Here is a 24,631-nt window from a genome sequence, read left to right as displayed (position 1 = left end):
CTCCTTTCAGCTGAGCACAGAGCTGGCTCCTCACTGGGATGCCTGTGGCCTGGGGCTCCCAGAGGGGAGAGCAGCACTCGCCCCAGTGTGTGGTCACTGCTGGAAGTGCAGGCTGCTCCTCACTCCCCCTTTCCAGTGTCTCTGAGGGCAGAACAGTGTGAATCTATTCAAGGTGGAAATTCAAACTCCAATGCAACCAAACTTCCCACAAGGTCTCCAAAACCACTCAGGAACAGGGAATTGGAAACTGCAGGGGATGACATGAATGGAGATGGAGACTTGACACCTTACACCGAATTCATTTCCAATTATCCCTAGACAAACTTTCCATGAAAACTTGTCATAAATCTAGAAGAACAATGAGCAGAAACTGGACGAGTGCTTTGAGTCTTCACACACAAAACTAAAAGGCAGTCCACAAACAAACCCAGAGAATACAGTGGACTTTGCAAAATCAAAGATATCTACTGTGGTAAAGAACTTATTACAAAAGCAAAAGACAGGTCATACATCGCGAGACGAATGAGTGGAAACACAAAGCTTATCAAGGATGTGTCTCCAAACAGACAAAGAACACCAACAAAACAAGCCTGTTAAAATGAGGGAAAGGTCTGAAGCGACACCAGACCAAGGAAGAGAAACACAGAGTATCCCGGATGATGTCCAGCACTGAGGGCCTGAAGAAACAACAGTCTAGTTGCACCCCCTCAGGCCTGTGTGACTTTGGATTAGGCTTGTGTTTCCCAGTGGCTCTGAGAGATGCACAGGGAGGAAGGGGAAGAGAAATCATTTGCATTTCTAATACTCACAGTAAAGTCTTCCAATGAGAAGGGAATTATCACCCCCACTGACAATGCCATTCACTGAAGTGAAATACCCACGATTCCATCTAACCCAGAAGGGAAGGAAGGAACTGTTGTCAGAAAACTGCAAGAGATGGAAGAAAGAAGATCAAGCCCACACAAACCAAGGGAATGATAAGCTGTGCTCATGGATTGAAAGAATTCCTATTGGTAAAATGATGTCACACCCCCAGGCAATCCATAGCTTCGATGTTATTCCTCCCAAAATTCCAATGGGTTTTCGCACTGAACAAAGAATTCCAAAGGTTTATGGAAGCAGAAAAGAGCCTAAATAGTCAATATAATATGACGAAAAAGCCCCGATATGGACATACAAGGTTGTGTGAAAGGAAATTAGAATACAAAACTAAGATCCTCAGGACAGTATCGGAGAAGCCAATGGCAACACACTCCAGTACACTTGCCTGGAAAATGCCCTGGATGGAGGAGCCTGGTAGGTTGCAGGTCATGGGGTCGTGCAGAGTCAGACACGACTGAAGTGACATAGCAGCAGCAGCAGTAGTAGAGTATGGTATTGGTAATACAAAAATACACACAGATCCAGATCGATGGAATAAAGTTGAGCGTCCAGAAATAAACCCCACCATCCATGATCAACTCATGTCTGACAAAGAAGGGGAGAATATACACATGGGAATAAGAAAGCCTCTTCAATAAATGTCCATGGGAAAACCAGACAGCTACATCTGAAGAATTCTATTGATTTTTATCTCAGACCACCTCAATATCGGTGAAAAATCTCAACCTAAAGACTGATGTTATGAGATAGCTAGAAATAAGCATAGGTCAAAGACTCCTTAACATCAGAGTCTCCTTCACATTTAGTAGGCATAAGCAGAAATGGGTCTCTTCAAGTAAGGGAAACAGGAAAACTAAGTACACCAATGGGTTTCCATCCAATTGAACATCTATGTAACAGAAAAACTAAGCATTCACAAACCCAAAAAATAGTAAACTGAACATGACAGACTCCTTGCAAGTGGTGTATCTGATAAGGGGTTCATATGTAAAGAGACGAAGAATGCACAGCACTCAGTCTCCAAGAAACACCACCACCACCCTTAACCCTAACCCCAATTCCAACTCCAACCTAAAGCCTTTATCTCTCTCTAACCTATCCCTAAAAATAAACCTCTTCTAATCATATACATGTGCATTCATATAGGCATCCATCCATCCACACAGGAGAGAGAACGAGGAAGTTATAAATTGGATTTAGAAATGAAAAGAGAGTGACACACCCATAGAGAGACATGAAACAAAAGAGAGGAAATGAGTAGATTGAACAGACTTTTCAAAAATGTATATCAAAGTTAGAAGTAATGACAGTGCCCATTCACCCCAGAAGGGGGAAAATGACCCAAAGTTATGAGAATAAAAGACAAGAACGCAGGGAGCCATTAGAAGCTCAGCCACCCGCAGAAGCCGAGCTGGGACACTTGAACAGAATCTCAATGGAAACAGAGGACCAGAAAGTTGGCTACTCTTTTATATAACAGAGGGAGACCTTCAAGTCTTCCTTTCAGTCGTCCAACTTGGATGTGGGGTCTCAAAACAGTCAGGAGGGGGAGTGCCTTTTCCTGGGTACCACAGTGCATCCAGGCCTCGTACTGCCCTATTCTGTGCTATGTCAGCCCGGTATCAAATCCTTTCTGAAGTCTCAGTTCACAAGCTCCATGTGATACTCACCCCAGGTTGAAAGGCATGGAGGTGCTCGTAGGCCAACAGAGCTAGGAAGCTGTTGAAAAAATGACCCCTACTCTGCAAGTGGAGAGACGGGGGAAACCCTTAGGGGAATATACTTGTCCAGGGCCACATCACTTATGAGAAGAAGGAGCCTGGTCTGAAATCAGCAAGGTCCTCAGAGATCAGGACCTGGCTGCATCCAAGCCTATCCAAGGCTGTGGGGTGGTCTCTGTGGGTGTCACTCTGTCTGCACATGGCCTAAGGGGGTGGTTGAGCAGTCAGGAACCTAGAGATTCACTTGGAGAGCTTTGTGTAAGGGACCTCAGCATGAACCCCAGGAAATGATGTCACTTCCCGGCAACAGAACCCAACAGAACCCAGAACCGGGTATCCAGGCCTCCTGAGCAGAGAGGAGCCCCCAGCCAGATCACTTGCTGCCAAGATGTTCTGCTGTTTGCACCTGCCCAGAGGCCGGGGCCTCGGGAGAGCTCACAGGCAGAGTGTATGGGAACACTGTCGACGCTGGCTCAGGGCACCCACGAAAAGCTTCTCTCTCTTTGCCGATAGGAATAGAAAGGTAAAACGGGGAGCCCCAGGCTGGGCCAGGCCACCTCTCCCATGCCACCTGGCAACACTGGGTCCTTTCCCTGTGTGTGTGGATGTGGGTTTCTCGGGGTGTGTCTCCCTCAAGTAAGCCCAGGTGGATGTGGGGTCAGATGCCTGTGGCCAAGTTATGTCCACACCCCAGGGGAGAGCAGGCTGGGTGGGATGGGGAGAGTGCGGGCAGCGCCGCCCACCCAGGCTGACCTCACACCCTCAAGTGGGTCTCCTTCTTCCCGGGGGGGTGGGGCAGTGTGATCTGAGCAGACACATGTCTCTGCCCCTTCTGGGAACAGAAGTTTGAGCGGGCAGAAGCAGCAGCTATAGTGGCCAGGCCCAGCTCGGAATACGCCAAGTAGGGCTGGCTGATGGTCACTGTCATTGCAGAGCTTCCCACGTGATGAGGCCGATGATGGGGATACCCCATCCACCTCCTTGAGGGTGGGGTTGGAGCACCACCACCCCCACCCGTGAGGCCCAGCGCAGGCTCCAGGTGAGCATGCCCACAGAGGTTTCAGCCCAGCTGCGGACAAAGAGGAAGCAGGGAAGGCCTACTGCCCAGACACTGCCCAGGACACACCCGGCGGCCCAGTCTCAGGCTGCCACAGATCTCAGCACACCCAGTTCTGACCAGAATACCGAGAGCCCCTGCCTCTGAGGCAGCAGAAGGACCTGGAGCCCAGCATGGCAAAGCACAGAGGTAAGGACGCTAGGGCTAGTGCATGGGAGGGTGTGGGAAGAGGGTGCTGAGCTACACAGGGGCGAGTCCCTGAAAGCTGCTGCTGGGCCTGGAGTAAAGGCTGGCCTCACACCACCCATCTTGCACACTTCAGTTAGAAAAGACATCCTACGCTGGGTATTCTTTGGGAATCTCTTGGAAGCTTTCCATCCCAGGATACACGCATGAAAAGGCTGGCCTGTGGGTAAACTTTTCTTCTCTCCCAGATCTAGCACTGGTCTCCAACTGCAACCAGGCTCCACTTCCCAGATCTGTCCCTACAGAGGTGGTTCCTCCAGGTGCAGGGCCCAGGGATCCACTGAGGGCAGATGGAGAACTGAGACTTGCCCTCGCAGAGACACCAGGCCAGCTGGGTACTGGCCAGCACACTGGGCATATCGAATCTCCATGCCTGCAGGACCCCCAGCCCCAGGCACTGATGTCCCACCCCCTCAGTGAGAACCTCCACCTCCACGTGCACCTGCACCTGCTCAGGCTGTGGCAGGAGAACCCGAGGCAGAGGAGGAGTCACCGCCTCGGCAGGCAGAGCCTGCCCTGGCTCCTGCGCAACACCCAGATGCCCATGATGACTCCCCCACCCCTGCAGGGAGAATGGGCCCCCGCTCTGGACAGAGATCCAGAGCCCTTTCTGGAAACACCACGTCCAGGGGAGCGGTTGGCTCTGCAGCCTCCATCCCTGTGTGCTCACTGTGGACACCAACAACTCAGTCCGCCCCCAGGAGAGATTGAGTTCCTTTCCCCTGAACCTCTTTTCATCTGGTTTGTGTGTAGCTTTCTTGTGATGTTATATTTTTTTTAACAGCTTCCTGTACTTTTTTGTTAATTTTTATTAATAAAATGTACCTTAATTGATGCAATTTGGGAATATTAAGGCCTTCACAGTGGTGTGTAACCATCACCACTGTCTACATTCAGACCCTCTCATTCTACCCCCCCCCCACTTCCCAGCAAAGCCTGTATTCATGTCAAGCACTCTCTGTTCCTCCCTCCCCCACCACTGGCCCATTGAAATGGTGTTGCATAGATGCTGGGATTCTTGGTCTCCAGAGAAGAAGAATTCACTGCCAGAGACGAAACTTGATTGCTCAGTGGTTTTGTGTGATAAAGTTTTATTCAAGTATAAAGGAGATAGAGAAAGCTTCTGACAGAGCACTAGAAGGTTGCACAAACAGTACCCCTTACTAGATCCTAGCTGAATGTTATATAGTCACCAGCAGTCTATTAACGAAAGAAAGGAATGTCTTAAAACTCAGAATGGCACCAGGCCCCCATCCATAAGATGTATTTTGGGATAATCTTGGCACCAGAGGAGCCATCCAGGGCCATAAACCGATTGACTTGAATCTTGTAGAAAGGCAGATTACCATACAAATAGTTTCGTTTACATAGATTAGGGGAACAATGTCTGAGTATAACATACTGGTTTGTCAAGTCGGTTCTGAGCCATTAAGAGGAATCGACTTGAAGACAGGGTTTGGGGTAAATGCATAGTACATTAACATAGGTTAAGACAAATGTTTCCATAAGAATAAATTGGTTAACTCAAGGTTTGAAAATACTTAAGTTCAGGTGGAACCAGGTGTCATTATTGCAACACAGTATTTTAAGAGAAACCTCCTTTTAAATTTGTATAGAGAAGGGGAAAATATCACCAGTTTGTTTCCTCCTGCCGCTTAAGAGATAAAAATGTCTGGCACTCGCAGCTTATTTCCCCCATTTGGAGACCCCTGGCCTTTCTGTCTGTTACCCTCTCATTCCCCCCTTTTCTTTAAGGAGAATTATGTCGCCTAGGGAAAAGGGGTGTCGTTCTCATTCCGTAACGGCTTCCAAGCTGACAATGGGTGTTGTCCTTAAATTGGTGAAGCAACATATTCTCCTAACCCTCATACTGAGGATTTCTGATCCAGGGCCCCTAAGTAGTAGTTGGAAGAAGCTGCAGCAGTAGCATGAGTTTGAGCAACCGTTTGTAACTTAGAAGCTTTCATGCAACTAGAAACAAATCCAGTTACACTGTTACAGATGCAGGGAGCAAAGAGCAAAAACAAAACAATCAGCATTAAACCAAGACAATGTATAATCAAAATTAAAAGTCACGCTATGTCCATAGTTAAAGTACAAAGTTTTGCACCAGTCCATTTTAGGGTTGTTAGATGTCATCAGATGAAGAATAGGCATCACATATGATTGTTGTTGAAGGTATTCGCAGACTTGGAGGAAGTCTCTTCCTTGAAATGGAGCTGTCCACCACGGGAAGCCTTCCACTGATGAAGACAGGAGTGCTTCATCACAGACCCAGCAGTTAGACTGTGGGATGTAGTGTAGGAGTAAGCCCAGGACAGGAAGTCATTGTCTTGAGGATCAAACGGCAGACTCAGGATTTTTGGTGTCAGCAGAAGTAGGCTCACATAGATTATCAGGCCCATCTAAAAAGTACAAAGTCAGAGCATAGAAAGTAAAGACATAAAATGAAGTCAGTTAGTTCTGGTCAGGGTTCCACCTCTTAACTCGAGTGTGATGTACCCACGAATCAATTCCTGGCACTTTGACAGCTGTGGGAGAAGAAAGAATAACCTGGTAAGGGCCTTCCCAGAGGGGTTCGAGGGGTGGCCCCCCCAGACCCCAATGTTTTAATGAGGACCTCGGTTCCTGGCTCAATTAGAGGCTTGCTTGACTCAGAGGCTGGGTCAGGAGTCATCTCCCAGAGTTCCGCTAATGCCTGTTGAAAAGCTGAGAGCTGAGTTACATAATTAGTTAATTCAAAGGCTTCAGGGTCTAAAACAATATCTGTGCGTAAGAAAGGCCTTTCACAAATGCATTCAAAAGGGGACAGTCCCTCCTTTTTCGGGCAGTTCAAGCCCTCATTAAAGCTATGGGTAGGACTTTAATCCAATTGTCCTGTGTCTCTTGAGTTAATTTGTGCAGATGCCTTTTTGATAATGCCATTAGCTTTTTCAACCTTTTCTGAGGATTGGGGTCTCCAGGAACAGTGTAAGTGATATTCTATTCCTAGAGCTTTAGACACCCCCTGAGTTACAGCAGCTTTAAAGGCAGAGCCATTGTCACTCTGAAGGTTCAGTGGCAGCCCAAACCTGGGGATAATTTCATGGATTAAAATCTTTATAACCTCCTTAGCCTGTTCACTATGACAGGGAAAAGCCTCAACCCATCCAGTAAAAGTATCTACCCAAACTTGTAAGCAAGAATATCCATTAGCTTTGGGCATATGAGTAAAATCAATTTCCCAGTCCTCTCCAGGATACTTTCCACTTGGTTGTAATCCAGATTTTGCTAGCTTTTCAGTCTTTGGGTTATTTGTCTGACAAACCTCACACCTTTTGATAATGTTCTTTAAAGTTTTCATTACATTTTTACCTTCAAACAAACGAGAAACCATCTGGTAAGTACTCTCTGCACCCAAATGGAAACTCTGGTGTAAACCCTTAAAAATTTTCCACTCAGTGTTTTGAGGAATTATTAATCATCCATCCTTGGACTGTAACCATCCTTTATCAGTAATCTTTGCTCCTCTTTTCTCATATCTTTCTAATTCTTCCTCAGTATATTGCGGTTGTTCCTGTTCCACAGGACCTGTCCAGATCAAAGGCATCTGTAGTGAAGGGGTTCCATAAAGTGCCGCTTTTCTGGCTTGACAGTCAGCCAACTGATTGCCTTTGGCTACTTTACTCCCATCCTTGCTGTGCCCTTTGCAATGCATAACAGCTACTCCTTTAGGAAAATATATAGCAATTAAAAGTCTCTCGATCTCTCTGAAATGCTTAATAGGTTCTCCTGTTGCTGTTTTAAACTGTCTTTCTTTCCATATTGCAGCATGAGCATATAAAGTCAAATAAGCATGCTTAGAATCAGTGTAGATATTTACCCACTGCCCTTTGCTTAACTCTTGAGCTCGGGTCAGAGCCACAAGCTCCGCTAACTGAGCACTGGTTCCCTGGGGGAGAGATTTTGCTTCTAAAACCTGTACAGCTGTCCCCACGGCGTAACCTGCTTTATGCTTTCCATCCCAAACAAAAGAACTGCCATCTGTAAATATTTCCATGTCAATTGTCTAATGGGGTATCCATTAGATCTTCCCGAGCTGCATAGTTTAAAGTTAGAAATTGGGAACAATCGTGACCAGGTGTTTCATTTCCTTTCTCAGAAAGGAAAGTGGCAGGATTTAAATTTCCACAAACTTTAAGCTTAGTTACTGATCCTTCTAAAAACAATGACTGATATTTAAGAAGACTACTCTCTCTCATCCAAATATTATCCTTAGAATTTAAGATTCCACTCACATCATGAGAAGTCAGTACAGTAAGGTTTCATCCATTAATTATTTTTAAAGCTTCAGGTGCTAATAAAGCCGCTGCCCCAATTACTCTTAGGCAGCGGGGCCACCCATGTGAAATTATGCCTAATTCTCAGCTTAGATATGTGATAGGTTGCTGGTGAGGCCCTCGGGGTTGTGTCAAAACTCCCAAGGCCATACCTTTTCTTTCAGTGACAAACAAATTAAATTCTGACCCTGTGGGCAAGCTCAAAGCGGGAGCTTACAGGAGAGCAGTCTGAAGAACCTTAAAAGCCTTTTGAGTATCTGGAAGACCAAACCAGTTTGTCGGTTTGGGCCTGCTGAGTTTCAGCTATAAGTTATATAAAGGCCAGGCAAGTTCCCCATAACCCGGAATCCAAATGTGACAGTAGCCTGTGATTCCCAAAAATCCTCTCAGTTGTCTTAAAGTCATAGGTAGGGGATTATTTAGTACAGGTTTAATTCTCTCGGGGCCTATAGCCCTAGTCCCTTCTGATATGATTAGGCCCAGATATCTAACAGATTGTTGACAAAGCTGAGCCTTTTCTCCTGATGCTTTGTAACCACAGCCTGCCAGAAAGTTGAAGAAATCGTCTGAGGCTCGTGAACAAGCTTCCTCTGTCTCAGCACAGAGCAAAATATCATCTACATATTATAACACCACTGCTTCAGAGCTATTAAAGTTTTGTAGATCTCGTGACAAACTTTGTCCAAATAAGTGAGGACTGTCACGAAATCTTTGGGGCAAAACTGTCCAGGTTAACTGAGAAGCTGGCTCCGTAGGGTCTTCAAAGGCAAATAATAGAAATTGACTTTCCTCCATCAAAGGCACTGAATAGAAGGCATCTTTCAAATCAATTACTGAGAAATGTTTGGCTCGCTCAGGAATTTCAGACAATAGAGTGTAAGGATTAGGCACCATGCAGTGTAAAGTATCTACAGCCTCAGTTATTGTTTGTGAATATTGAGCTAGTCTCCATTTACCATTTGATTTCTTTATACCCAAAATAGGAGTGTTGTATAGACTGTTACAGGAAATTAATAGTCTCTGCTTCTTTAATTTTTGATGATGGGTTTTAACCCTTCCTTAACCTCAGGTTTCAGTGGATACTGCTTCTTATGTGGAAATAAGTTTGGGTCTTTGAGCTTGACAGCTACAGGAATAGCATTTTGTGCTCAACCCACAGATTTTCCATTAGCCCATACTCTAGGATGTACATTTTGTTCAATTAAACGGAGAGAAAGGGAGGGCTCCATATTCATGAAAACAGAGGCATGGATATTTCTCAGTATATCCCTCCCCAAAGGGGGTGAGGGAAACTCTGTCACGATCAGAAACTAGTGTGAAACTAGCACAGAGTCCCAGTTACAACTTAAAGAACACTGAAGTAATACCTTTTGGCTCGTTCAGACTGTCCCATTACGGAAGCGGATCGGGAAGAAAGTGGGCCAGGAGCTTCAGTAAACACGGAGTAAGTTGCCCCAGTATCTAAAAGGAAATAGACGGATTGGCCCCCCACAGTTATTAATACCCAGGGTTCCTCAGGTGTAATTAGGATGGGAGCTTGTGTGGGGACCCGCGGGCACATTCGGTCCTGATTGTCTTGAGAGTCTGACCCCCGAAACCTATGCATCTGGGGGCAGTCTCTCCTCCAGTGTGGTCCTTTGCAGACTGGACATACAGCGGGGGGCAGCTTGGATGCCTGAGCGCAATCCCGCTTGTGGTGCACCTCCTTTCCACAGTAATAGCAAGCCCATCCCTTTTCACCTGGGTCCCTCTGGGCATTTTTCTCAGGCTGTTTAAGAACGGTTCTCATAGCCATTGCAAAGGCTTCTACCTGTTCCTTTGTCTTTTTCTGCCCTTCTTTTCTTTCCTCATATTCCCTACCATAATAGACTGTCTGAGCCAGTTGTAACAGATTATCTAAAGACTGATTTGGTCCATACGCCCGTTTTAATAGCTTACGGCAGATATCTGGAGCCGACTGAGTGAGAAATCTATCTTTTAAGATCACTTTTCCCTCTTCACTTTCGTGATCAATCTCAGTGAATCTGTGGAGGGCTTCTCTCAGTCTGTCTAGGAATTTACCAGGAGCTTCCTTCTCCTCCTGTTCTATGTTTGCCAATTTGCCATAGTTTAAAGGCTTAGCACACACCTGCCTGAGTCCTTCAAGAATACATCTGACAAAATAACTCTGATCCCATCTTCCTTTAGCTGTGTTGTAGTCCCAATCTGGTTCTGTAATGGGGACCGCCTGATTCCCAATGCAGAGGGCAGCTATCTCGTCCTCCCTCTTCCCTACATATTCATTACCAAGCCATTCATCTCTGTAAGCAACTGCTTTCCCCAAATTTTGACTTTTTCAGTCGGGAATCAGGGTTTGTCCCAAGATGTACATCACATCCTTCCAAGTAAGGTCATAAAGCAGAGTGACACCTTTAAAAACACTAATATATTTTTCTGGGCCCTCTAAATATTCTCCCAGATTCTCCTTGATTCTTTGTATTGCTTGTTAAGAAAAAGGCTTATTAATATTCATAGACTTATTATTTCTCCTGGTGGGTGCTTCCTGAAGAGGCAACAGCTTGTGTGGCTGTTCCTCAGTCTCTCTGGCTTCTCTGAGCATATGATCTCAGGGATAGATTGGAGAAACCTGCTTTTCTTTATCTCCTTGTCTCCAGTCCTCCATCTCATCTCTTATTTGGAAGGTCTGAGTTTCTATTGAAACCAGAATAGTCTGAGGTCATACTGAGACAGGAGTTGTTTGGACCTCTACATGGGCAGTTTGAATCTTAGTTCGGCTTTCCACTGAGACCAAGGCAACCCTTCTTGGGGGGAGGGGGGTCTCTGGCTTTCAGTTTGTTCAGTTGGGAGCCCCGGGTATGGGGGCAAAGTAGGAGGACAGGAGGGAGCTGAAGGTGTCACACCCAAATCTATACCCTTAGGACAGAAGTCTGGCATATTTCACAGAGAGAAAAGAGGCAACAGATATGCTACTTCTACCCATTTCCCTTGTTTTCTACAGAACCGGTCTAATTGTAAAACAGTATTATACCTAAGACACCCTCCAACTGGCCACCATTTGTCATCCTCCAGTGGGTACCACAGCCATGCAGTATCACACAGGAAGACCAGGTGTGTCTACTTTAAGCCCTGGGGATCAAATCTAACCCAGTTTTTCAGGGTACAGTTCAAAAGAGTGAGGCTGGAATTGTTAGCTCCCATCTGTAAAAGAGAAAAAAAGCGACCGGCACCATCTTTCTATTGGAGGTGTCCCTCCCTGCTCTAGATGGGGTTGCAGACAGACTTTACACCAAAGCTTTTCCTTCCTGGCCGGACTTAGCCTGTCCCTTAGTGACACAGGCACCGTACTCTTCCCTCCCGGTTCTATCACCAAGAGGGGGTGGGGATGCTACAGGAGTAGACCTGATGGCATCCTTGACTGACGTCCAGCTCCTCACCAATAAAACCTTGCTTGCCTCTGATGCCACCAGGGTTGCAATCAGAGTAATCTTCCGGAATGCCTCCCAAGCTAAGACTGCTGGGAGAAACATTCGTTACCTGAGTGCCTGTGCATGACCTTGAGTATATTCCTGATCATGATAAGATCGATAAAAATATAAAACTGAGGTGTTCCTTCCAAGTGTCACCATACCAGTATAAGAGCCTCCTATGGTCCACTAAGAGCCAGTGTTACCAAAGGAAAAAATAAATAAATAAAACATTGTAATTCCAGTCTGAGTAACCTTTAACCTCAGAGATGTTCTTGGAGCTAGAGCTCCATCTATCTTCTGAACTTTCGATTCCTAGCGAGGCTAGGCGTTTCCTGACTACCAATCCAAGTTTGGGACCTAAGTAACAGTACACAGTAATAGTATAGATCACAAGTCTCTTGAAAGTCTATGATAAGGTAGACAGGTTAGTACATCTAATTCTCAAGGAGTTATGAAATGGTCAAAGAGACTGAAAAGTTTGATCGAGAAAGGAGAGTTCGGTTCACATGCTTTGCCCATTTCTGGTCAATCCACAGAGGAGACATTGTGTGCCTCTTGGCATTGGCAGGTAGGTATAAAACCCCAACAGGTTTCTGCCATAAGCCGTATGAGGTCACTGCAGAACCGCAGAACAGAGCTCCTCACTTGCTTCATGCAGGGCGTTTCATTCATTCACACAACCACACCATAGAGTTAGTAAACTACTGCAGAAAACGTGTTCACTAGGAGAACAAAGAACTAGAGCTCCAAGAATCCTTACCTTGTCCTGAAGAATCCCGGGCGTGCCCTCAAGATGAAAGGTTGTTGCTGAACCACGAAAAAACGCTGGGATTCTTGCCCTCCAGAGAAGAAGAATTCAATCCGGGGCCAGAGACGAGGCTTGATCACTCAGAGCTTTTGTGTGATAAAATTTTATTAAAGTATAAAGGAGATAGAGAAAGCTTCTAACATAGGCATCAGAAGCAGGCAGAAAGAGTACCCCCTGACAGATCCTAGCTGAATGTTAGATAGTCATCAGCAGTCTGTTAATGAAAGAAAGGAATGCCTTAAAACTCAGAATGGCACCAGGCCCCTCATCCATAAGATGCATTTTGGGATAATCTTGACACCAGAGGAGTCATCCTGGGCCATAAACCGATTGACTTGAATTGTGTAGAAAGGCAGATTACCATACAAATAGTTTTGTTTACATAGATTAGGGGAACAATGTCTGAGTATAACATACTTGTTTGTCAAGTCGCTTCTGAGCCATTAAGAGGAATCGACTTGAAGACAGGGTTTGGGGTAAATGCATAGTACATTAACATAGCTTAAGACAAACGTTTCCATAAGAAGAATGAATTGGTTAACTCAAGATTTGAAAATAGTTAACTTCAAGTGGAATCAGGTGTCATTATGGCAACACAGTATTTTAAGAGAAACCTTTTAAATTTGTATAGAGAAGGAGAAATATATATATATATATATACACACACACACACACACACACACACCACCAGTTCGTTTCCTCCTGCCGCTTAAGAGATAAAAATGTCTGACACTTGCAGCCTATTTCCTCCATATGGAGCCCCCTGGCCTTCCTGTCTGTTACCCTCTCACCTTAACAACCTTTAGTCTTCTTTCTCCATTTGTCCCCATCCTTTGCGTGTCCCCAATCAATGCCAATCACTGAAATGATAGAAAACTGGATTTTTTTCTGACTGAAAGTGAAATTTATAGTCTCTCAGTCTTGTTCGACTCTACAGCCACATGGATTTTACAGTCCATGGAATTCTCTAGGCCAGAATACTGGAGTGGGTAGCTTTTCCCTTCTCCAGGGGATTTTTCTGACTCTCCACATGTTGTAAGACAAAACCTGAGAATTCTTGTTTTTATTTCTTTTGAAGTAACCTTGGGTATCTGAAAGCACAGTCTAGGTACTTTCAAGATGTCATCTGCAAAATGACACCCTTTCTGCACATGTGATCAGAATCTCCAGGTAGGCATTGCTATTGTAAGTGTGACATCTCAGCCAGAAGGCAAATGCTGAGCTCTTCGTGTGGCACAAACAAATACACAGAATAAGCCAAGAAAGAGCTGGAAAAACGAACCACACCAACAACCAGAAAAACGTTCCTCATGTGACAAAGCTAGTGAAAACCCAACATTTTATGGCCCCAAAACCCTCTTGGAAGTGAATGTCCAGTAAGGAAGAGAAGAATCATGTGAAGGTCCAAGGAGAGGTAATGCCCATGGCCAGTGTAGTTTAGAGACAGCCTGATCACTCAGAGAAAGACACACACCAGTGTAAACCTTTGCAGACAGCAGTGATGGTCATCACCATGGTAAGTGTTTAGTCTGGTGACAACCTGCCCTGGGCACCACATAAGGGAGGAGACCTGGGTCTCTTCCTCTGCCCTCATGCCACTCCCTCATGAAGGCAGCTAAGGTGCTTTCGGGACCTGCCTGCCTGTCTGGCTCATCCATGAGCTAAGACCACCTCTAGGGCAGGACTCCACCTTCTCTTCTCTATGCACCATGAACCTGAACACAGTGGGCCTTCAGAACATCAAGAAACTCACCCCAGCCCCACTATAGCCAGAAGCCTCCCGGGGCATCACTTTGGCCCAAGCCTTGGTTCTGGATCCCTGGAGCCTACTACAGCCTCTACAGGGTGAATGATCAAGTCCTTTATACACAGATTCCCAGCTATCAGATATGAGTTTTGAATTCACAGTCAGCTCTGTCCCTCCCGTGGCAGCCAGATGGGCCGTGATGCAGGCAAAGAAGCTCATGGGCTGAATTTCAAAGGAGGCATTGTAAGTACAGTGATGGATACAACATGTTGCAAACTGAGGGAGGGTCCCTGCATGTCTCAGAAAAGGCCTCTGGTGTGCAAGTGTGGAGGAGGGCCCCCATGGTGAAAGGAAAGAGAGGTACTCTGTGGCAAAGGCTCTTGGCCTCTCCTGTAGCAGCTCCAGTTGGTAGCCCACGAACAGTGGACAGCCAATGTGGACACATGACTTCAATTTCCTCACAAAGCAAGAGATAGGGGGCAGGGTGTGGGAGTACCTGAAAGGTGTGGTGGGATGGATGAAGGGAGGTGCCCTTCTTCTCTTTAGTGCAAACTGCTTTTGTGAGTCTCATAGCTGCCAGACAGCAGTTACCAAGTCAGGTCCCCACAGTACCCAGTGTGGGCTGGGTGCCTTAGCCCCTGTCACACAGAGAAGCCCCACCGCGTGGCTTCCCTGAGTTCTAACAGCAGGATCTGGGGGTTTTGTCTGGGTACACACTTCCTTGCTATAGCTGGGTTACCCCCTTCTTGGAGCTTCAGTTTTTTCCTCTAGAATAAGGACATCGATTGCTACCTTAGCAGGTTGCTACCTTAATCCTGTGAAGACTCATTAGGGTAATCCTAAAATTAATATCTGGCCTTAAGAGATATTGGGCTTCCCTGATACCTCAGCTGGTAAAGAATCTTCCTGCAATGCAGGAGACCCCGGATTGATTCCAGGGTCAACAATCCTGGTACCCCGCAGAAGGGACAGGCTACCCAGTCCAGTATTCTTGGGCCTCCCTTCTGCTTCAGCTGGTAAAGAATATCCCTGCAATGTGGGAGACCTGGGTTCGATTCCTGGGTTTGGAAGATCCCCTGGTGAAGGGAAAGGCTGCACACTCCAGTATTCTTGCCTGCAGAATTCCATGGATCATATAGTCTATGTGGTCTCAAAGACTCAGACACGACTGAGGGACTTTTCACTTCACGTTCAAGAGATATCACCTGAATCCAGATTAGACTGGAGTCTCTCAGTGTCATCTTGCATTTCCTGAAGCCAGCCAAAACCCACACACTTGCATTTCCTGGGTCTCCACTTAGCCTGCTGGACAGAAAACCCAGCGGGTTCAAACAAGCTGACAGATAAGCAGGAGAGGACTCACAGGCAGATGACTTCCTTCAAGTCTCAGGTGGAGCTCCAGACCCCAGCAGGAACCGGGGCTCTCAGTCCCTGGGCTCGGCAGTGCCCTCATTCTTAGGCCAGCGGCTCTGCCCTGAACGGGAGTAGGAAGGTCACCAACTGCCCCAGGCCGACCTCACGCTCCTCCCACTGCTGTAGCCTGACCTCACTTGGCCCCGCCCCTTCCAGCAGAACTAGAGCCCTTCTTCCCCTTGATTTTTGCGTGTAGCGCGCCCCTGGGCCCCAATTGGTCACCACCTCAGTCCTGTGCGAATCACGGTGGCCAGGAAGGATGGAACACACCTGGACAGGTCCAGGTCATGTGACCATACTCTCCAGGACACGTGGGAGCTGCTCACCCTGTGTCATGGGTGGAGATAGTGTGATGCCCCAAGAGCAGTGCCGAGAGTCCAGTCACTGTGTCCATGTGCTCAGTGTCCTGAGACGACCCTGCACATCTTCGCTACACACTGCTTTGTCCTCTGCAGACAAAATATTCATGACACACCTCTTCCCTTCCCAAGCCCTGTTTCATGCATCCACGTTCAAGGGAGAAAGGCCTCCTGTTTGAAGATAGGTTTGGAGATCCCCTCCTAGCATCTAGGCTTCTTTTGTGTGTCATGTTAGAATAATTGATTCAGTCAAAAAAATACCCACAAGCACCACCACATGCTGCTCTGTGTTTTCAGGATCATTGTCTGTTCTGAGTAGAGGGCATGGCCCAGGGGCCCCTCAAATTGAGTGAATTTTGTCCAAGGAAGCACCTGAGACACTGAATCCCTGAATCACTTTGCTGTACACCTTAAACTAACAAATCTGTAAAAATCCATACTACCACAAGTAAAAATAAAGATATTCACTCATCAAAAATTGTAAAATTTATCAAGTTTTCCCTTCAAGTGTTGGTTCTTACTATGTGTCTAATTGCTTTGGTTATGTTTTGTGAGGCAGGGGTCCAACTTACTTTCCCAATGGATGCAAAATAGCCCCAATGGGCCTCCTCTCTCCATTTGCATATTAAGAAGCATTTTTCAAAATCTCAGGCAGGTAGCAAGGCCTTCAGATTTTTGGCAGTTTGTGGAGTGCCCCAGAGGCAGGTTTCCTTTTCTGTGTCTTCTCCTCGCATTTGGCCATTGCCAGTTTCTAGTACACAAGTGCCTCAGAGGGTTCTCTGTAGTGAACCATGTATGTTTCTGTGAGGAAAGGGGATGTGAGCACAGAGGAGGGGCTGAGTCCATAGTGACCACTGACCATGCTGAGCAACCCCAACATTAAGTCTAGTGTGATAAAATCACATCTTATAAGGGATTTATACCTTAAACATTGAGAACTCCTAAATCCAAACATAAACAACCTGTTTGGAATATGCACGAAATAGTTAAATACACATTTAACAAAGACACACAAATGTCCAACAAGTTAAAGATATTCAGCCTCACTAATCACTAGGGGAATCAAGGATCACCCTGCCCTGTTAAGATGGCACATTGCATCAATGTGTGTGTGTGTGTGTGTGTGTGTGTGTGTGTGTTTTGCAATTATTTTTCAGAGTTCATGATTTTATATATCGATAAAATATAGTGGTGGGGAGAATAATATGGGGTGGGGGATAAAGAAAAACGTTATTACGGGAATATAGGAGATTAGGTGAAATCACGTGTGAAACTTTTGAAATTGTAGAGTACCTTAGAATTTAAATTTTTTTCTATAAAAATATTAAAATTTTAAACACTCTTAAGTATGATGTTTCTTTTTTTTAATTTTAAGTATTTGGTTTTGTCGAGTGTTAGTTGCTGCATGTTGGATCTTCACTGCATTTTGCCAGACGCCTTGCTGTGGTGCACAGACTCTCCAGTTGTGTCACATGGCCTCCAGAGTGTGCAGGCCTCAGCAGTTGTGGTGCACAGACCCAGCAGCTTCATGGTATGTGGGATTCCAGTTCCTGAGTTCCCTGAATTGCAAGGTGAACTCTCAACCACTGGCCCACCAGGGAAGTCCCTGGTTTTCACCTTGAGGTGATGAAAGTTTCTGAAATTACATAGTGTAATGGCTATTTTTGAATATAATAAAAAACCACTGAATTGTAAGCTCTAAATTGATGAATTGCATGTTAATATGAATTTTATCTCAATAGAGCTGTTACTTTAAGAGTCCCTTAAAAGTAGAATAGCTTGTAGGACATTAGAGGAGGCAGAGCACAGGCCAGCTCCAAGAGATTTCGAAGTTGCAATGCTGGATAACCCTGTTCTGTGAGGTCACTGGCTAGAGGACAACGAGGCATCCTTCTAGGCTACACTAAGTGCAGGCATGTCTTGACTCACTGAGTTTTGATTTATTGCCCTTCACATATCACTTCCTTGGAAAAAAAAATAAACAAATCGATGGTTTGTACCAGCCCTTTCTTGAGCAAGTCTATTGATATCAAAGACCCTTTTCTCAGACAAGATCCCTTCACAGATTCTGGGGCACACATCTTTCGGGGACACCATTCAATCTGCTTTCTATATAAAGTGACCCTCTTCTTCTAGGAACTGACTGAGGTCCCATATAAATTGGAACAACACCAGCCATGTGGGTGGGGTTCTGGGGACAATGAGGACTCTGAAAACAGGACGGGCTGGGGCTAGGGGCTAGCCTACCTCCAATCTTACCTTTTGGGTTTGCACTTCAGTTCTGTGATAGGGTTGGCCTCACCACTGGGCTTCGTTTTTATGCAGTCAGATTATCAGTTTGTGTGGCTTGTAGACTCTTTGCATATTTGGAAAGGCCTTTCCTATTCTGAGGATGTAATAATTGTTATCCCTTGGCTTCTACACAACTGTTTGTCTCTTGGCTTTTGGTTGCACATCTTTGGTCCAGTTGTAGGAGGTGTGTGTGTCTGTGTATAAAGTGTGAGACAAGAATATTTTTTCCTAGATGACTACCTAGTTTTCTCACTATCAGTCAAGAAAAGATCTCCCTTTTCCCAACTATCTGAAACATTATGTTAATCTTCTACTAAAATTATGCATTATTTGGGAGTCTATATCTGGCTTTTTCATTGTTCTCTTCATCTCTATGAGAATCCATGCATCAAGGCCAGTACAAGGCACATGTGTCTTCACACTTCTGAGATCTCTGAATTGGGAGGCACCTAACAAGTCAGAACCTTAAGAATAGGCAGTATTTTTAGTGGTGGTTCATGAGCCAGTAATGCACCTTGTACTATACAGTGGCCTGGATTCTTCAACAAAATGATAATAATCATGGCTTTAAAATCTGTCTCATCTCCTGGTAGGCCTTATCACACCTCATCGCTTGACCTGATTTTTCTCCCTCAGAGGTTTCCTTAGGTATTCTTGCTCCGTTTTTCTGTGTGAAGCTTAGACTCAGTTTATCCTGAAAATCAATCTGAATGTTATTTAATTAGGATTGCATTAGATGTTAGACTAATAAGAAGTGACACTTCTAACATTCAATCTGATCATTAAGAACAGTGTATGTCTTCAAAATGACTCTAGTACTTGCATGTGTGTAGGTATCTCCAAACGGTGTTGAAATTTCCTTTATGTTCTTTCTGTTAATACTGGGCATCTACACTGGAAATGTGGCATAAACAAAGCAGATACGATTTCCTGTCCTTGGATTTTTACCTACCTGAGATCATGAAGATATCCCCCTGTGTCTTCTTCCAGGTTTTCTTACCTTCCCATTTAGAGCCACTATTCACTTGGAACTGACTTTGTTGGATTGATTTTATTCCATCTACATGTGCAGTTCAGAGAAAGCAATGGCAACCCACTCCAGTATTCTTGCCTGGAAAATCCCATGGATGGAGGAGCCTGGTAGGCTGCAGTCCATGGAGTCGCTAGGAGTTGAACACGACTGAGTGATTTCACTTTCGCTTTTCACTTTCATGCATTGGAGAAGAAAATGGCAACCCACTCCAGTATTCTTGCCTGGAGAATCCCGGGGACGGGGGAGCCTGGTAGGCTGCCGTCTATGTGGTCGCACAGAGTTGGACACGACTGAAGCGACTTAGCAGCAGCAGAATGTGGGCAGTTAATGAAGCACCATTGGCTTAAAATCCACTTCACTACTGACTGGTACTAGTAGTGTAATAAACCAAGTGCTCATATATGGGTTGGAGAAGGCAATGGCAACCCACTCCAGTACTCTTGCCTAGAAACTCCCATGGACGGAGGAACCTGGTAGGCTGCAGTCCATGGGGCCGTGAAGAGTAGGACATGACTGAAGCGACTTAGCAGCAGCAGCAGCATATCTTCATATCTGGAGTTGGTGGAAAATGAAACAGCCAAGAATGACACCGTTGTTTGGGCCTGAGAAATAAGAAGCGGTGATGGCTATGGGGGAGGATCCTGGAGGAACAGATGGGAAGTGACAGCTCATGGCTGTGGACTTGCCTGAGGTTGAGGCATCTCTTAGATACCAACATGAAGATGGGAGGTAGGCAGGTGGAGATGACAGTAACAATTTATACCTCTAAGCTCCATTCCCTTTAGAAAATTTAGTTATTTGAAAGCAAAACAGTATTAAGGCCCTCCATGTAGTCAAAAATTATGTCTACACTTTACAGTCTGCCCTCTGTAGCCTCAGTTTCACATCTGTGGATTCAAAAACCATGGGTCATGTCATAGTACGCATTCATCTAAACAATCCAGGTGTAAGAGGACCTGTGCAGTTCACACCTGTGTTGTTTCAGGGTTACCTACATATGTAACAGATACCGAATACATCCATTACTCGAAATATTCTCTTGTCCTTTTCCCAACCACTTCAATCAACCCCAGGCATCCAATAATCTGCTGATCTCCAGAGATTAGTTCTTCTTTTCTAGGATTTCATACTAATTGGATCATGTATTTTTCTTTATGTCTGACATCTTTTGTTTGGCATAGTAAGTTTTCGGTTGCTTTTTGTTTGTTTTTAAATTTCCTTAATTTATTTAAATTTCTTTAATGTACTTCTCTAAAAGTTCAAGCCTTTTCCTTAAAAGGAAATGGACCCATTCTTTATAACTTTCGTTAGAAATATATGCATAACATTTTGTTTATTTATGCTGTCTGCGATGTTTGTATTTTTTAATTTAGTTTTTTATTTGGTTGCTCTGGGTCTCAGCTGTAGCATGTGGGATCTAGTTCCCTGACTAGTACAGGAATCTGGGATCCTTGTATCAAGAGCATGGAATTTTCAGCACTGGACCAGCAGGGGAGTGCCAGATATTCATATTTTCATTTGTTCTTTCTTTTTCCTTATTTTTAATTGGGTTATAGTTATTTTACAATGCTGAATTAGTCTCTGCTGTAAAATGAATGAATCATTTGTATGTGTATATACCCCTCCCTATTGATCCTCCCTCCACCCTTCATTCCATGTTAGGTCATCCTAGAGGACCAAGCTGAGCTCCCTGTGCTAATTTGCAGCTTTCCACCAGCTACCATTTTACACATGGTAATGTATATACGTCAATGCTAGTCTCTCAGTCTGTCCCCTTCTCTCCCTCCCTTGCTGTGTCCACAAGTTCATTTTTTATGTCTTATGCTGTTTCTGCTCTGTAAATAGACTTATCAGTACCATTTTTCTAGATTCCATACACACACACACACACACACACACACACACACACACACACACACATGCTGTGCTTAGTTGCTCAGTCTTGTCTGACTCCTTGTGACCCCATGAACAGTAGGGTGCATGTGTCTTTTCAAATTATGGTTTTCTCAGGGTATTGTCAAGTAGTGGGACTGCTGTGGCATATGGCAGTATTATTTTCAGATTTTTAAGGAACCTCCATACTGCCCTCCATAGTGGCTATATCAGTGTGCGTTCCCAGCAAGAGCACAAGAGGGTTCCTTTTTCTCTACATCCTCTCCTGCATTGCTTGTAGATTTTTGTTGATGCCCATTGTGATTGGTGTGAGGTAATACCACATTTGTCGTTTTGATTTGCATTTCTCTAGTACTGACAGAATAGTGAGTGATGCTGAGCATCTTTTCATGGGTTTTGGCCATCTGTACAGGACTGCAAAAGATCAGTTTTCATTCCAGTCCCAAAGAAACGCAATGCCAAAGAATGCTCAAACTACCGCAAAATTGCACTCATCTCACATGCTAATAAAGTAATGCTCAAAATTCTCCAAGACAGGCTTCAGCAATACGTGAACTGTGGACTTCCAGATGTTCAGGCTGGTTTTAGAAAAGGCAGAGGGACCAGAGATGAAATTGCCAACATCTGCTGTATCATTGAAAAAGCAAGAGAGTTGCAGAAAAACATCTATTTCTGCTTTATTGACTATGCCAAAGTCTTTGACTGTGGGGATCACAACTGTGGAAAATTCTGAAAGAGATGGCATACCAGACTATCGGACCTGTCTCTTGAGAAACCTGTATGCAGGTCAGGAAGCAACAGTTAGAACTGGACATGGAACAACAGACTGGTTCCAAATAGGAAAAGGAGTACGTCAAGGTTGTATACTGTCACCCTGCTTATTTAACTTATATGCATCATGAGAAACGCTGGGCTGGAAGAAACACAAGCTGGAATCAAGATTGCCGGGAGAAATATCAATTACCTCAGATATGCAGATGACACCATCCTTATGGCAGAAAGTGAAGAAGAACTAAAAAGCCTCTTGATGAAAGTGAAAGAGGAGAATGAAAAAGCTGGCTTAACACTCAACGTTCAGAATACTAAGATCATGGCATCTGGTCCCATCACTTGATGGGAAGTAGATGGGGAAACAGTGGAAACAGTGTCAGAATTTATTTTTTGGGACTCCAAAATCACTGCTGATGGTGCCTGCAGCCATGAAATTAAAAGACGCTTACTCCTTGGAAGGAAGGTTATGACCAACCTAGATAGCATATTTAAAAGCAGAGACATTACTTTGCTAACAAAGATCCGTCTAGTCAAGGCTATGGTTTTTCCAGTGGTCATGTATGGATGTGAGAGTTGGACGGTGAAGAAAGCTGAACGCCGAAGAATTGATGCTTTTGAACTGTGGTGTTGGAGAAGACTCTTGAGAGTCCCTTGGACTGCAAGAAGATCCAACCAGTCCATTCTAAAGGAGATCAGTACTGGTTGTTCATTGAAAGGACTGATGTTAAAGCTGAAACTCCAATACTTTGGCCACCTCATGTGAAGAGTTGACTCATTGGAAAAGACCCTAATGCTGGGAAGGACTGGGGGCAGGAGGAGAAGGGGATGACAGAGGATGAGATGGTTGGATGGCATCACCAACTCGATGGACATGGGTTTGGGTAAACTCTGAGAGATGGTGATGGACAGGGAGGCCTGGCTTGCTGCAATTCATGGGGTCCCATAGGGTCGGACACGACTGAGCGACTGAACTGAACTGAACTGATGTCTTCTTTGGAAGACATCAAGGTCTTCTTCTATGTTTCAGCCTCCATTGATCTTTATTTCTGTTCTTCTGTCGATGCCATACTATCTTGATTACTGTAGCTTTGTGATATAGTCTGAAGTGAGGGAGGCTGATTGTTCCAGATTCATTTCTCATCCTTAAGATGACTTTGGCTATTCGGGAGCTTTTGTGTTTCCATACAAATTGTAAAAATTTTTGTTCTAATTCTGTGAAAACTGCCATTGGTAGCTTGACAGGGATTCCATTGACTCTCTGGTGTGGTTCTTTAATAGACCAGAACTTGGGGGTACAGAGTCGACCGATAAGAAAGTGAAAGAAGGAAGAAAAGAGGCTGATACTCCCTGGTTTACACAGTATGCCAATATAACTCTTGGACAAAGAGCTAGCACTGTCTACGTAGGCTCAGGGCACTCTCTCGAAGAGGTCTTGAAAGCCTGGGCAAGTAAGTCGACATGGTGGACACCTGTACTCCGTGGAAGCAGCATGAAAGGGAGGGGGAGAGAGAGAGAGAGAGAAAGAGCGAACAAAATGAGGAAAGACATGGGGACCAGTGTTCTGATAGAAAAAAGGCATTTATTCAACATATTGTGGGTATATATAATATATAATATATATTATATATATATATATTATATATAATATATATATATATATACACTCTCTGGAGAAGACAATGGCACCCCACTCCAGTATTCTTGCTTGGAGAATCCCGGGGATGGGGGAGCCTGGTGGGCTTCCATCTATGGGGTCGCACAGAGTCGGACACGACTGAAGCGACTTAGCAGCAGCAGCAGCAGCATATATACTCACTTACAAGATAGCCCTTTTTAGCAGAGACAGGGATAAAAAAAATCTTACAAGTTATTCAGGAAGCTTGAGGCTAGAATCATTTTCAAGGGAGGGGATTGTAAAAGTTACTTTCCATATCAGGAGGGAAGAGAGTTGTAAATGGCTGCTTTTCACCATATGGAGAAGCTGCTTTCCATATGAACGAGATGCATAAATTGTTATTATTCCGGGAACCGCGTGGGCCTCCTCCAGTGCCTGCATTCAGGTGCTAATGAGGAACAAAGGATTTATGCAAGACTGAAAACAGCATACGGGAAGCCTTCTGTTAAATGCTACCTTACAACTCTCTAGATTGCTTTGGGTAGTAGAGTCATTTTCACAATATGGATTCGTTGAATCCAAGAACATGGTGTATCTCTCCATCTGTTTGTGTCATCTTTGATCTCTAGGCATAATGTTTTGATATTCACAAATTTTAAGTGTATCTGCAGTTCATTCATTTATTAAGCTACTTCTGAATTGTTCAGACATAAACTGTTCATCTGTTGAACAATTGCTTCTTTTCCCACAAAGTTTTGTTATTTTAAGTAAAACTGTTATAAACAGTTCAGTTCAGTGGCTCAGTCATGTCCGACTCTTTGCGACCCCATGGATTGCAGCACGACAGGCTTTCCTGTCCATCACCAATTCCTGGAGCCTACTCAAACTTATGTTCATCACGTCAGTGATGCCATTCAACCATCTCATCTTCTGCCATCCCCTTCTCCTCCCACCTTTCCCAGCATCAGTGTCTTTTCAAATGAGTCAGTTCTTTGCATCAGGTGGCCA

General features: G+C 44.8%; 1 protein-coding gene and 2 long non-coding RNA genes across 5 annotated transcripts in view; 2 read left to right on the top strand and 1 right to left on the bottom strand.

Annotated features, from left to right (window-relative positions):
• LOC145534164 (uncharacterized) overlaps positions 1 to 4,737 on the top strand; it is a 33,278-nt gene extending 28,541 nt beyond the window's left edge. Inside the window, exons 2-4 of one of the 3 annotated variants that reach the window (XR_014074297.1) lie at positions 2,914 to 3,126; positions 3,537 to 3,849; positions 4,095 to 4,737. This is a non-coding gene — a long non-coding RNA (uncharacterized LOC145534164). Of the gene's footprint in view, positions 1 to 1,143; positions 3,127 to 3,536; positions 3,850 to 4,094 lie in introns of those variants that run through there. The other 2 variants (XR_014074295.1, XR_014074296.1) reach the window with 2 other exon arrangements.
• LOC145534151 (uncharacterized) overlaps positions 1 to 24,631 on the bottom strand; it is a 270,548-nt gene that overhangs the window by 141,167 nt on the left and 104,750 nt on the right. The gene's annotated exons all lie outside the window — the stretch shown is intronic.
• LOC145534143 (uncharacterized) overlaps positions 1 to 24,631 on the top strand; it is a 167,020-nt gene that overhangs the window by 77,817 nt on the left and 64,572 nt on the right. The gene's annotated exons all lie outside the window — the stretch shown is intronic.

Source organism: Giraffa tippelskirchi, chromosome 14 (genome assembly GCF_054371585.1).
Source record: "Giraffa tippelskirchi isolate mGirTip1 chromosome 14, T2T-mGirTip1v1.2.pri, whole genome shotgun sequence".
NCBI lineage: Eukaryota > Metazoa > Chordata > Mammalia > Artiodactyla > Giraffidae > Giraffa > Giraffa tippelskirchi.
Note: the sequence above shows the minus strand (reverse complement) of the source record. Positions and strands in the feature narration are given on the sequence as shown.